This window comes from Dermacentor andersoni, chromosome 5 (assembly GCF_023375885.2).
Source record: "Dermacentor andersoni chromosome 5, qqDerAnde1_hic_scaffold, whole genome shotgun sequence".
NCBI lineage: Eukaryota > Metazoa > Arthropoda > Arachnida > Ixodida > Ixodidae > Dermacentor > Dermacentor andersoni.
The window spans coordinates 59,203,365-59,218,736 of NC_092818.1; the positions used below are offsets into that span (position 1 = coordinate 59,203,365).

A 15,372-nucleotide genomic window follows, 5' to 3' on the forward strand; every position below is an offset into this window, starting at 1 on the left:
TGCTGCTTCTGCATATTCTGTCTTTATTGTGACGCTTGCTACACGTTTCTTTTCGTGATTGACTACGAGTATCCTGTCCTGCGTTTGAGTCTAGCTGCGTGTAGAAAGGCTGCGTGTGCAAGAAATGTTCAAATTTGAGCACCCATTCAGCTACATTCGTTTGCATCTCCGGCATTTCAACGAAACGGGACACAGATGCTCAAAACTATTCGCGGTCAGCTCTAAGATAAGTATCTTCATTGTCCACAGCCGTTTAACATTGTCACATAAAAATAAAGGTGATCGTGGTGCTATAGTTAGAGCACCCGGCCACTGTGCTCGATAGCAGATATTCGATTGCCACATCAGTCACACACTATTTTGTATCACAGTGAAGCTGTCAGCTTCTAGTCGGTCGGCCACTGTGCTCGATAGCAGAGATTCGATTGCCACATCGGTCACACACTATTTTGTATCACAGTGAAGCTGTTAGCTTCTAGTCGGTCGGGATTTTTCGTGTCCGTGTGCTCAACCTTGGCTCACCGCAAAACGTCGGACAATCCGGAAGACAGTGCAAAGCGGAAAGCGCATAGTGTGCTGTTTCTTCAAGAGGCATCACTTGACGTCATTAGGTTACATCACCTGTCGATGATGTCGCCTCGTGAAGTCACATTTAACGTGAAGGCGTCATCACGCCACCTTCGGTGTTATCATGTCATTATGGAATGTTTGAGGTGATAAAGTGATCATGTTTCGGTCATCATGTCAAACGTTACATCACAACTTGGCGGCATAAGTTATGGTACCATCGGATGTGAACGCCGGATTTCTCGCTTCATGGCCATCTAAGCATTTTGTATTTATATAAGATACCCTCCACAGCTTCGATGAACATCAACTTCCGCAGGGCCCGGATGACGAGACATCTTTAAAAATGTCAAAGTCTTTCTTAGCGAGTTAGCACTGCTTCCCTGAATCAGGTATGTCTAGCCTCCTATTGTGAGCCGATACCGCGGATAGTGCAGCCTAAAAATATGGGCGGATATGTGGCCCTGGGACTGCTCACCTCCGTGATGTTCTGTGTATATAATAATAAAGGGAAGCTTTCTTTGCGTCTTCATTGGGCTTTACGGCTGCTGCTGCTGTCCGGCACACTGCGTCTGCGGAGTTCAAGTCAGAAAGGAAAGGCGACACGTGAAACTCATTTGGACTCCACCGCGTCGAATGTGCGCAATGCCTTCTGGAACTCCCTGGCCGTCGCCACATTAGCCTCTTGACATCTCTAACTATCCGTGACTCCCCTCAGAAGCATTGCAGAAACTGCAGCCCTTTTCTTTCTACTAACGAGCGAGTCCACAAGGAACATAATGGAACTGTAGAAAGGGGGATGGAGAAGAGACAGCTTAAATACGTGGGAGGAGGCGGAAGGTGACGTGAGGAGGAAAGGAAACCCCAATACTATACGACAGCGATTGCGTGGAAACTGGATAAGCTCAAGTTTACGGAACGTACGGTACAGCACGTTGATGCTATTTCTCACAAATAGACTCCATGCAAATATGTCAAGCGGAAAAACTACGCAAGGCGTGCAGAAGCAGAGCCGAATAATTAAAGCGCACCGCAGGGTCCAGTCAACGCAACTGATGTGGTCCACCATCAGATCAACACTTCTGTGCCCTCCGCAGTAGCTTTCCGGCAATGCCATTGCTAGAGGTCGCGGATGTAATTCCAACCGCGGCAGCCGCATTTTGACAAGGGGCGTAACAGAAAACGTACGTGCACTTATATTTAAAGAACATCACGATGTCAAAATTCATCTCGAGTTCACCACTACGGCGTGCCTCATAATCCGATTGCGGTTTTGGCACGTACAGCCCCATAATCCAATTCAAATTCAATATTTCTGCCGCGGTGGGATGTGTCATGTGAGGAAATGACAAGGCTCAACGCTCTCAGAGGTTTTAAAATATGGCGCACAACAACGCGTTAAGCAAACACCGCTTCCTAAGTGCTCTGTGTACTACGCAGCCAAAAAATAGTGGTGCACGCAGAGTAACGTTCACCGTCAACTAGCCACACTCGTGTTAGGTTAAACGTTGAAAAAGTTAAGCTTTAGCCGTCGACATCACCGCGAAAAATCGTCAATCAAAGCATCCACTACGGAAAGCTTCGTTTACATCGATTCCCACAGTTGGTGGAATTTGCATAGTTTTTCAGTAAATAAACATAAATAAAATTCTTAGACAGCAGAATTTTAACACAGGACGCCTAGCACATCAGCTGATGCTCCAGCCGTTCGATCATGGGTACATGTCCCAGTAACCGGAATAGAACATGCTTAAGCATTTTTCGTGTGCAAGGGAGCCGGTTTAGGCGCTTAGCGCGTTTCGTTGTAATATTATTAGACAAACACTCCATGTAACCATTCGCTGTCGTCGATAATACCACTTAACAATACTGACTTTATATTTATTACCTTTTCCGAAGAAATGCACGCTATCCGCTTGCGTCGGAATTTCAACGCCGGATGGCGAAATATTTGTAGGCGTGTTTGTGTTCAAGTCGGACAGATTGGGGCACAGAAGCAGCTGTATCTGAGACCTAACCTTAGACAGCTTTGCTTGCTGGAACTAAACGTAACGCAGCTATGCGCTCTGCCAGCACGCTCCAATATTTTGCCACACGTTGTAGCCGCGATAGTGCGTGTCCGCGTGAGGGTTCAGTAGCGAAGGACTGCGTCCCTCACATCGCACAAAGATGCCTCCGGTGGTAATTGTGTGAACTCCACCTGAAAAGCTCTTGTGTAACGCGAATCGCACTGAAGCAAGGCGGGCCCGCGTACGCACCAAGGCCATTCCGTGGTCCAAGTGCAAGAATATCGTGCTGCTGCGTGTGCGGCGCCGAGGGCGCCCAGACGCGGCGCTGCGGAAACACAAGGATACAGGCTAAGCGACAACGCCGGTAAAACTCTGCAGCTCAAAAGTGCTAAGCGGGATCACGTCTTGCCCACCATGAACATGCCACAGTGCAGGAACGCCAACCTAACGGCAAGGTGACAACGCCGGCAAGACCCTGTAGTTCTAGCGGATGCTGCTTGCGGTCTTCGGAGTTTTCTCTGTGAATATTCAAATGCCCACTTCAAGCGTTGTGCGTTTAATTAGCGTGCTTACGTATGCTGCAATTCATACGGCTACTACAGCTAAGAGCCTTACTTCGTTTATTGTACTGACATGTTGCTGTCGTATTCATTTTTCTTTTTGCACTTATGGAGAAATTTTTCCTTGTAAAATAAATAAATCACTAAAATTGTCCAATGGCCAGATTCACACAGAGGACGTCTAACAGAGAAGCCTGATATTGTAACCAACCCAAAGGATTGCATTCTCCAATAATGGCGTGCCCCTAATCTCATAGTAGTTTTCACGTGTTCAATCCTTGAGATTGTTTCAGATTATATCACACGTCACCCTGCGTCAAAATGTGCGCTGATTCCGAAACAAGCGCAGTAAAAATTTGAGTCCGGTGATTCTGCTACTCGCGAAGGGTGACGCGATAAGTGACGCGAAGAGTGACGCGATAAAATGTGGTGTGCTGTGATTTCGCCCCTATCCCACCAACAATTCACTCAGAAAGACTTTGCCTTTCATGTACCTCAACTGTGGGTTGGAGTGCCTTCTAACGTTTTTCCACGAAGATTTGTATGGTTAAGATCTAGGGATTTCTTCGTATTCGTCGACAGAAAACTCGAGCAATCACAGCACAGACGCACGCCCCATGCGCAACTGAGTTCATCGCAGCGCCGCCAGATGGCGCTCGTATCCACGGGAGCGGTGGCGCCTACAGCTCAGGGAAAAGAAAGAAAAAAGAAGCAGAAAGCTCGAGAAAGCCAGAAGAGCATGCGCTGCTACGTTCTAGCACGTCGCTACCCAGACAGGTCAGAAGCTGGACACATGTTCTTCAATATGAGCCTGTGAATTTGCTGATGCGAAATTTTAGCATGTGCTACTGTAAACTTAGTCCACCACTCGCTAGGCTGTGTGTTACGGCGCTGCTGTTGGCACGCGAAGTTTCAGCGCTGGTTACCTATAAGCTCCAGTTGCCGGGAAGTGATAACAGTAGCATACGAAGAAGAATGCGGCATTACTATCCTTTCATATGTCACATAAGAACCTGCCTAGCGACTGATTTCATTTGTGTTGCGATTGCGCTATGGAAAGACCACTCATAGTTAGGGTTCCCAAAGAGCAGTGTGAACACGATAAGCGGCCACGGGAACAGCAGCGTCAATATGGACAACGGCTTCGTGCTCAGGCTAGGCAGGATGCAGCGATTCCTGCCCAAAGCAAGCCACCCACAGTTAGGATGCCCGAGGAGCAGCGCAAATACGATGAGCGACGGAGAGAACAGGCACGTTAATATGCACAATGGCGTCGTGCTCAGCCTTGGCAGAACCCTGATACGTCACATTTTGACACCAAAGCTTCGCTGCCCAACCGTCTTCGCAGCGTGGATTTGGGCCCAATTTTTTTCTTGGAATTAGGCTATACAACCTACTTACCTACCTACAGAAAAGTGCCAAGAATGATGCAAATCATCATCGTCATCAAACTAATTTTATTTTCCCTGCTAGGAAGAAGACGTCTTCCAGGGATCTATGATTACCCCTTTATTTAAACACGCGGCTGAAAACTTTCCAATTTCTTCACCCCACATAACTTTTAGCCGACGTTGACAGCGCTTCCCTAACATTGGCACTAATTGTGCAACTCAGCTGGTACACCGGTTATGTGCCCTGCGCATTAATTGGCGTGACCAGCTTCATTTCATTTGGCGGTTGAGCCGGTTTAGATTGTCGCTAGTAGCCACAGGCACGAATAAAATTGTGTGGTCCGATGACTTTCGCCTCGGGACCACAGTTGTCTTACTTGTGGAAGGAGATGTCCTGACGAGTCTTCTCTTTGCTTTGCGCTTTGCTACATCTGTATAGCTCAAGGCGCTTGTTCCGGCTCAGATAAAAGATGTAAGGATCAACGCCTGAAAGAACATTCTCGCTATAGATGTCACAAACCGCAGCGCACTAGACGTTCTGAGTAACGTTAAGGTGCTGGATAGCGTCAACGTACGCTGCTACAAGCAAGACGGTCGTGACTCTACGGCTGGTGTGGTGTATGACGTCGACAATTCCATAAGCGATGCTGACCTGCATAGACTCACTAAGCTAGCGACAGAGGGAATTGCCATATTGCAAGCCCGTCGCCTGGGGAATTCTCACTGTGTGAAGTTAACATTTAAAGGTTACAGCCTACCGTCACATATCAAGGTCGGGCATTTCCGACCCGTAGTACGGCCTTTTGTTCCAAGGCCGCTTCAGGGCTGGAAGTGTCAAAAGACAGGGCACGTTAGTGCGGTTTGCACAAATGGTGCCGTGCGCTCACGATGCTCTGGGTCGCACAGCTCCGATGCATGTCGTGCAGAAAACCAAAAGTGCGCCAATTGTCAAGCTTCTCACGATGCGTCTTCAAAGAATTACCCACGTGTGAAAAATGAGCTTAAAGTCTTGAGGCAAGTGGTCAGAGATGGTTCGTCACACAGGGACGCTGCCGCTAAAGTGGGACGTTGCCGTTCACATTGCCGGAGATCTAGAAAACCCACTGCTATTGCTAAGGATGCACCGCGTCCACTGACAGTCCACAAACTTCCACAGACAACTAGCAATACTAGCAACCAGCTTCCTAAGCAGAAAGTCTCCAATAACATTGCCTCATGCGAGGAGTGGAATAGCACACCCTGACAATCACGGCGTACCGTATTTCGTATTTATTCTATTTCTACTTCGCGTGCTTCTTTCTGCGAAAATTGAAGTCGATATAGAATAAATGCGCTACGTCGTGTATTTGTCGTGCGCATGGGACCCATGAAAATTAACATGTTTTTTTTTTGTCAGAATGTGAACGCGTGCAAGAAGTATTGCTGGTAGCTACACCTAGGAAGAGTAACATGAGTGGTCCATAACCCTCAAGCAAGTTGCAATGGTTGTTGTAAGCAAACTGATATTTCATGTTGCGAAAGGCAAACGTACGTGAAATTAGTTCGCCTTACGTTATACGCCTATGCTAAATATATAACGTTGGATTTGTAAGAACGGCTTGTGGTCGTAAAAGAGAGGTATCTCCAGGTAGCATTCATGTTTCTCACACGGATGAGCGGCTTTTGAGACTAGACTCTGCGAAAAAAAAGTAGATATAACAGAAAAAGTGAAACAATCAGTTCTTGCGTCGACGCACGTGCTCGTTTCCTTTCTTGTCTCGTCCTCGCGCAGTCACCTAAAAGTTGATAGAAATATATTTGCGTAAAAGTACCCATGGACCATTTATGCTGTTATAACAAAACACGGAAAAAGAAATCGGGCAGCAGCAATACTTAAGTGGCATGAGTAGAAATAATACAAAACTATGTTCGCAAGCACAATATTGTGCTTATTTGCTGTTTTACGCTCCACCGAGCACTCCGTTTGAAATTTCTTTGTCTTTATTTTTTTTTTGCACTTTTTTCTTCTTATTTCATAGGATGGGGGGGGGGGGGAGAGGAGGGGCTCTCGTTTTCGCAACTCACATCTTGTTTCAGAGCAGTGACCCAAACGAAACCATTGCGACACGTGAAATCCGACTTGCCACAGCGAGTGAAGGAAATCTGAAATGCTTTTGACGTTCTCAGCAAAACGATCGACGGATGATAATGCGTGAAAAAAACAATGCAATGCGAATTATTTTTCCGCAACATCGGCTGCAATAGAAGTGCCATAAGACAAAATAAATGTTTCGTTTCTCAATGCACTAAACGCTTTCAGCAATGAAGCACACTGTAGACAAAACATTAAAAAAATCTATTCTGACCTTTTTCCGGTGACAGTCATACATGCAAGGATCTCTTGAACGGAGACAGCTGAAAAAAGGAAAAGGCACTGAATAAGGCAAGAGTAAACTATCGCCAATCAGTTTTACGGGAATTATCAATGTAAAAGTTTTGTGGAATGAAATACATTTATAGATCCACCTTAACGCACCTTCTACCTTTCGAGAAAGACATTTGCCCCAAGCAGGATACACACATACAGGAAGAGAGTTTTTAAGTTTGTAAACAAGGATAAGTTGCCACAAAAAGGCTGGCCAACGTTTCGATAGCAGGACCTATCTTCGTCAAAGGCTGCCTTGTCATCCTCGGCATGTTAGTTTTAGAGGGTTAGTGCAGTGACGTCACGTGTTCCCTGTTAACAAACATTACACCAGGGTGTGCTATTCCATCAGTCAGCCCCTTTCTTGATTTTGGACTTCCATGCCAGCTGACGATGACGGAACAAGGTAAGTGACCCTTATTATCCTTTGCCCATGTAGCAAGCCTTGGAGACAATCAGTACAGATACCTGAAGCAACACTTTCCACAGGGCCCACACGCGCCATACATAAGATACCTGAGTGGCGCGCAAACATCAGATATTCTCCCGCTAGTTTGTGATACGCCAGTTGACACCACAAACTTCATTATCAATGTAGGCACAAACAACCTCAGTACACAAAGCGCCGCGGAAACGATCGACTCCATGAACGTCGTATTACGAACTATTCAAGCCGCTCGCCCAAACGCACATATAACCCTAACAACTGTCGCTCCCCGCCTACAAAACAAACACCACCCACTAACCCACCGAACTGATGCACTCATTAGGCACAATGAGGATATTAACAAGCTCAGCTCAATAATTTTAAACTGAGAACACTTCCACAACAACGTTGACACGATGCACCACTCTGAAATACACGAAGCACCACACGGACACCCAGCTTGGGACGGTTTCCACCTAAACCGCAGAGGAATAAAGCTAGTTTCCCAACACATAAAATCCTTTATTAAGGACAAGTACAGAAAAACACGCTTTAAATCCACCTCAAATACCACCCCCACCGACTCTTCCGAGCGTGCCACCGCGAACAACGCAACTGCGACATTCACCTCAAGAACACTCGGAACACAGACAGCGGAATGTGAAACAAGCCACTGCACAAGTGCAGCAGCCACCTCAAGAGCACTCGGAACACAGACAGCGGAATGTGAAACGAGCCACAAGACACACGCTAACTAAAAACGACATCAACCACAGTGCAAATTGACAGAACTCTAACAAACAACAGAAAATCCACTACCGAAGTTTTCACACAGACCCCCACACGCCTTCCTGCACACGTACAAAGTCAAACAGAAGCCGAGCTCGAATTAAGCCAGGCATGCGGTAATAAACCGGCCAAACAGAAAAACGCCCCCCGTAAATCTACCCGCAAAAAAAAAAAAAACAAATAAATGACACACATCGCAAATCAATAACTTTTCTCTGCCATGAAGCACCGAATTCCTACAGGCTAGAAAACCTACCAAAAAACACGCGAGCTGCAGATCCCATCTGAAAACCTACACAATCTGCACAGAAAAAAATAGATTCCCCAAAGGTCTAACACTGAAAGCTGTACCAGCTCTAGGAACACTCCCACCACACCGTCGTGCAAACTTGCAAACAACATTGCACAATGCCTCACTTTCACTTTTGAATATCCTCAAGGAACAAACACTTCGAAGAACAAATCGAAAGTTTCAGCCACAGACTTCTGAACATAGCTCTGACACCAGATGAGAAGAAAGATTTAGATCGTTGCGACGAAAAACAGTCTAAAAAATTGGTTCAGGAACAAAGGAAAAATGCAAACATTAATAAAAAAAACAACCTTCCAGGCAAACAGCCACCACACGCCGACAAGAGGGACCTCGAGTTTAGAAGCACCAGACGTGACGGAAACTTCCACAAAATTAAACCACTCCAAGGTTGTAGACATTTCGAAAACATTAGGTAAAAAAGAAATAGGCGCTCCCAGCAAGGGCGTAAGCTTTTGTCCCACGAACAACACAATAAATGAATTCGAGCTTCACAAGGACCATTCAGAATTTTCCCGACGAATGTATATCACACACTTTTTCGCAGACAACAACACACCAGACACCGGGACGACACCACTTAGAGCCGAATCCACTTGGACTCCCGAACCAGAACAAGCAATAGAACATGACATATACCTGAAAACTGTCACTAAAGAAATTATAAGCCAATCCAAGACATCTAAGCGACCTAAAAACATAACTGCGTCCGAGAGTCATATCATTTCAAATCTTAGTTGCCGGAATGACATTGTTATTAAGGAAGAAGATAAGGGTGGAAGTATAGTTATTTAGCGACTAGAAAAATACAAGCACGAGGCTTACAGACGACTAAATAACCCAGAACATTACCGTAAGCTAGATAACGATCCGACATTATTCTACACAGCGACAATTATCTACAGGCTGAAAAGGCTTTTGGCTGATGAATTGATAATACTGTCAGAGTACAAATTTCTTAAACCAAGCAACAATACTGCAGGGCATTTCTACCTCCTTCCGAAAATTCATAAACTTCCATCCACTGAACTATACACCGCTACTATCCCAGGTCGCCCGATAGTATCAACCAACAAAACCCCGGCAGAGAGCATCTCCACATTCCGTAACCACTTCCTAGGTTACTTGCCAAAAGCACTTCCATCATTTGTACAAGATACGTCCCACCTGCTGAGAATTATAGAGGATATTAATACTAAAGGCACACTATCCCGCAACATAATTCTCGCAACTCTAGGTTCTCTAGAGGCCACGGCCCTGTACACCAACATTCCAATCCTTGATGGTTTATCTTCGATAAAACAAACGCTGTCTAAACACAATGCACAACACTCTACTGAAGTCTACTTGTCTCTCTTTGAATTGGTTCTAATACATAACTACTTCGAATTTGAGGAGGGTTACTTTCTACAGATACATGGTACAAGCATGGGCACGCCTTTTGCACTAACCTAAGTGAACATATTTATGGGGATTCTCGAAACAGATTTCCTGTCATGCTGCACTGACAAGCCCCACACATACCTACGATACATAGACCATATATTCATAATATGAAGACATGGTCAGGACTGTCTAAGTAAATATGTATCATTTCTAAACACTTTTCACCCAACAATAAAATTCACATCAGAATCCTCAACTGAGCGCATAGACTTTCTGGACACAACAATATATATTTACAATGAGGCGCTAAAGACAACGCTGTATAGGAAACCTTTCGACAAACAACAGTACCTAGAATATGCGAGCCACCATCCCGGACATTGCAAACAAGGCATCTTTAAAGGCCAAGCCACACGACTACGTCGCATTTGCGTTGAAAACCAAGACTACATAGATAGACTCGATCACCTTAAAGAAACCTTATCAAACAGGAACCACCCAAACAGTCACCTTCAAGAAGCTACAGCGCTGCAACAAAACTTGATCGAGCCGAGGTCCTCAAGCCCCGTCTGAGGATCACAAGAACAACAACGCCTCTTCTTACTACTAAATTCTGAAACGCACTCCCAAACGTGAATAGCATCCTCAGTAGAAACTACCCAATTCTCACCAGCAACCAGAAACTTAAGATTTTTCCCGACCAGCCCAGAGTAGCCTACAGACGCAACACTATTTTTAAGATATTCTTGCGCATGCCAAACTAAGGAAAAAGACGAAGTTGGGAACTGGTCCCTGTGGCCGCCCCAGGTGCTCTACATGCAATCATATTCAATCTACTACTACAGTAGTAGTAAAAAAAGTACAGCGTCGAATTACGCACACAAGCTAACTTCGGCTTTCACCTGCACATCAAGCAACGTAGTCAACTGTCTGGAATGTGCAGCTTGTAGCAAACAATAAATAGGTGAGACTGGACAACAAGTTCATACAAGACTCAACGGTCACCGCGCGGACACAAAACACAATTTACCTAAAGCAGTAGCCAGCCCCTTTAATGAACATAGTCATATATTCGACAAACCAAGGCTCTATGTACTACAAACAAGTTTCTGTTCACCTCACGAATGGAAATACACGGAATCATACCTCATACACAAGTTTAAGTGCCTACACCCGACGGGAATTAATTGGGCACGTGCAACTTAGAATCTTTGAAAGCGGTAACTTAAATCTCAAATTCTGATATCATCAGCCAAGACACAAAACACATTATGCCACTAGCTAACCTTAATTCTTAACCTCACCTATTCCTCCATTTCGAAAATTTTTCCTGCCTACTACTCAATTTATTATACTCTCGAGTTTTTACGTTGATATCAACTGTACGACCACCTTTTCCCATGTGCACCTGCCCCCTCCCGCTTCTGCGCACATCCTTCTCTCATTTGTTATTCCGGTTTCGGCTCCCCCCCCCCTCTCTTTTCTTTTTTCGTCTATTTTTTTATTATACGTTTTTTGAAACACTACTTCAAGATTACTAGACGCATTGCTGCTATGCTACTAAAGTCACTCTTTCAACACATCTTTTCTTTTTTTTTGGTGGGGGGGGGGTTCTTTTGTGTTGCTCGCGGAGTGACCGGCTGACCGGCTCTTCTAATGCCACAAAAAAATGCCGCCAAAGTTACCCCTGAATGCTCCCTAACCTATCGTTTCCTAAACGCCCTCCTATACCCCATTCTTTCTTTTTTCTGGTTCTTTCTCCCTTAAGTTTTTTCCACTTGGTGTCCCCCCCCCCCCCCCCGTTTCTTTCTCTCCTTTTCTTTCTTTTTTTTTCTCCCCTAATTCCAAGTCTCCCGTTCTTGTCCCATCGTCTTGGGAACCACGCTCCCAGACGTCAGGCGACTCATTACCTCTGAAGTCTCTCCCTTTATAACCAACCGCCACCGATAACAACCGCACGTGACGTCACTGCACTAACCTTTTAAAACTAACATGTCGTGGATGACGAGGCCGCCTTTGACGAAGATAGGTCCTCCTATCGAAACGTTGGCCAGCCTTTCTGAGGCACCTTATCCCTGTTCGCAAACTTTATACCACAGTGTGCTATTCCATCTGTCAGCCCTTTTCTTGATTTTGGACACAAATGAAGAGGCATTCACGTCGAAACGGTGTCCACTTCCAACGAGCTTATTTAGGGTGTAGACCCAAGAATGCGCAGACAAAAACGCGCATGCGCAGGAGGATCATAATACTTCGGACAACCACTGGTCCAATAATCTCGCCTCTGATTCATAAAAAGAAGCGATGTGTCACTTATATAGGTATTTTGTTTTTGTAATAAGCTCCCATTTGGTCACGTGCGGTCTGATTAATGCGTCTGCCGAGAATATTTATCTCACCGAAACGAGGTTAGCACATACAGGCCGTGCTCGCAAGCTCACATAAACTCCGAACTGGACAAGCGCAAGCTTGAAAAAGCAATCCGGAGGGAAGAACTCGCTCCCCAACTCTGGGCCGTCCAGCAGGTCCACGACGCCGCCAAGAAACTCAACCTCCCGGTTCCGTCGTGGGAGACGCCCACTCCATGAGAGACCAAAGCTCTCGTGGCCTGCAGGACCTTGAATAAAGTTGATTTCCTTCCTTCCTACAAGCCTCTCAGTGTGCGGGCAATGCGGCGCACCGTTTTTTTTTCTTTAAATACACGCAACGTGCCTCGAGTGGCCTGTCACGCGGCAATTCTGCGTGCGTTTACAGGCTACTTTCACGCTCGGAAAAACACTTTTATGCAGCGCGTATTGAGGAACATAACGCTGGATCGGAGTTTTCTCGTGTCGCTCTACAGTTTTCTCTTTGGCACTTTTCGCCTATTCATAATATTTAACAAGTTCATTAAATAATTAGGACTAACTATATGATTAGACGGAATGAAAAGAAATAATTTCAGTATTTCCAAGCAAAGGCAAACATTATCGTGGTTCTGTCCAGCTACGTTGTATTCGCATATTTTTAAACGCTGGCTAAAATTAGCTGGGACACCCTGCCCAATTTTTAAAGTAACACGTCATACAAAGCTTGCTTTTTACATCCAGCTGCACGTACTTCGCTATCCCCGAAAAACTGGCTCGGAGAGACGAGAACACCGCCCATCCTGCCGAGGACGCGGCCCTCAATGCCGCCCATTTTCCCGTCTCCCGTAGCCCTGCGAATACGTGAACAGCAACAATAACGTGAAACGACGTTACTGTCAGGACTATTATAGAACTCACATCTTTTCGCTCGCCGCCCTGGCAGCCTCCTTCCTCGCTTTATGGGCCATTTTGGCCCACTGATTGCGCCAGCGGCTGGTCGTTTTCACCGCAGGCCCCTGTTCATTCGGAACCACCGTGATGTCGACCCGCAGCTCGTTTACTTTGAGCAGGACTCATACGTGGCGAGAGCTCTACATAAGCCCTCGCCAGGTGTGGATGCTGCTCGATAAAGTGAAGAAGAATAGCCGCCTGTTCTTTACACACTCGTGGAGCTTTTGTCGAGATTTCGTGGCCTTTCTAAAATCTTTGAAATTTCAGCCGGGCCGCAATACAATAAGATAATTAGAGGCAAACATTTATCTATGCTTAAAGCAGACCTAAAATGCTCACTTCGATTTTATGACTTTCCGTTTTAGGTTTTTATACGGTTAATGTAAAGGAGTCAAAATCTCGCTTACATTTACCGTTGTAGCAGCTTCGTTCCCTTAAGGGAACCGTCAGTGCAGGGGCACCTCACCGAAGAAGGGTTATTGTCGCCGCGATCCCTTTGACGAAGCTAATCTCCTATGATGGTGGTTCCCTATTGAAAGATGCTCACTGCCTTGACAGTTCTCGATCCACTGCGTTCTAAAATTTGTCCTCCGGTGTTATTTAAAATTCTTGTTGGCTGTTTTCTAAACAAAACAGAGGGGTCACAAGTCAAACGATATATGCACTAAAGGAAACCATCACTTTATAAGGAAACCCACCGAAACCACACAACAATGCTAGCACTACACGCGCAATATTTACTCACCTCACTCTTGCACCTCATGGCTACCGGAAGAAGCTTCTGAAATACTTCTCAGACGAAAATACTGCAGTGTAGGTCACACAATTACTGGGGATGCATTACAGACTCGTGTACACGGTCGGGCATCAGCTGTTCGTGTTTAACAGAGGCCGCCATTCTGTCTGCGCTCAACGACGTGGATTGGCAGCACATTCGACAGATATGAGACTACGGCTTCAAATATGGGAGCACTTGCGTTTGCTTTTCTTTGTGCTACGGTAGTTATCGCGCTGTAAGATTACAAAACAATTTTCCTTTACCTAGCATGGAAGTGTGCATTTATTAAATGTATTTTTACAAAATAAATTTGCTATATAGCCCCGGGAGAAGAGCAAAAAACATGAGAGAAACATCTAGACAACGGAGGGAGATTTTCATTGGACTACTCAAATAAACGTTGTGCATACGCCCCCACCAGTTTCAAAAGCAATGACGTAAGGCGAAAAGTCATTGGCATGAAAACAGGCATTCCTACAAAATCGTACCCCACCAGGCTGCTCATTTTCGAAGGTACGTGTTTGGTGTATGCTAATGGCGCATGTGCCTAAATCATTTCACAACATGTACGCAAACAAGGGCTCCAGAGATAACGGCGGTGCACTGTAATTGATACAGTTAGCGGCTTCAGTTTCTGGGCGAAAAGTAGCGAACTGCTCGTCTAAAAGCTGCGCCCATTGTTGGTGCAAATGTGTCTGCTTCTCCCTAACCCACGTTCCCTCTCCGACGCGTTCGTCCAGTGACGACAATTGCACTTAAATTGCTTCGATGGCACGATAGCTGAACTGAAGACATTTTAAGCAATTTTATTGTGATCACACTGCTGATGTTCTTCGAGCTTAAATGTGGTTAAGTCAACTTTACAGGTGACAATCAATATTAGTTGCTTTCTTGCTGCTAGAAGAAATGGAACTTGTTATGGCTTAAGTTTGCAATGATACTTTTCCAGGCATTACCAATGGTTTAATGATGTACTTCGAATCACTTGGCGAAGGAAGGGTCTCTAACAATGGAGCCCCGAAAGCGCTATTGCTGTTATAGAGGGCTCCGCTCTGGCATATCTGCCAAATTTTGCGTCCCGTGCACGACGTACGCGGTGTCTCGGCGTGCAGACTGGGTTTTTACGACCGTCCGCGGACCCGATGCTTTCGGGCATAATGAAATCGCAGTTCCCGTGGTGGCTAACTTTGTGAAGTATGACTTCAATAGAACTATTGGAAACTTTGAGTCAAGAAGTCAAGACAGTAATCAAAGAGCGCGAACCGACTTCCACACGTTCCTGTTGAAGCCTATTGACCCACAGTTTATCATTGGCTGAAGCCTTTGATTGGACCAACTAGACGCCAGCTTTGAAGTGAAGTTGGTCCGCGAGTTGTTGGCCCACCGCCTTCCTATTACGCGTCAAGCGCCCAGTATGGCGTTCTATGCGAGCTGCCGGCAGAAGCTGTAGAA

General features: G+C 45.7%; 1 long non-coding RNA gene across 1 annotated transcript in view; it reads right to left on the reverse strand.

The window, feature by feature from the left end:
• LOC140218345 (uncharacterized) overlaps positions 1 to 13,279 on the reverse strand; it is a 54,892-nt gene extending 41,613 nt beyond the window's left edge. The window contains exons 1-2 of the long non-coding RNA XR_011894619.1: positions 13,110 to 13,279; positions 12,943 to 13,042 (exon numbers count right to left, since the gene is read on the reverse strand). This is a non-coding gene — a long non-coding RNA (uncharacterized lncRNA). The remainder of the gene's footprint in view (positions 1 to 12,942; positions 13,043 to 13,109) is intronic.
• Positions 13,280 to 15,372: the final 2,093 nt, after the last annotated feature.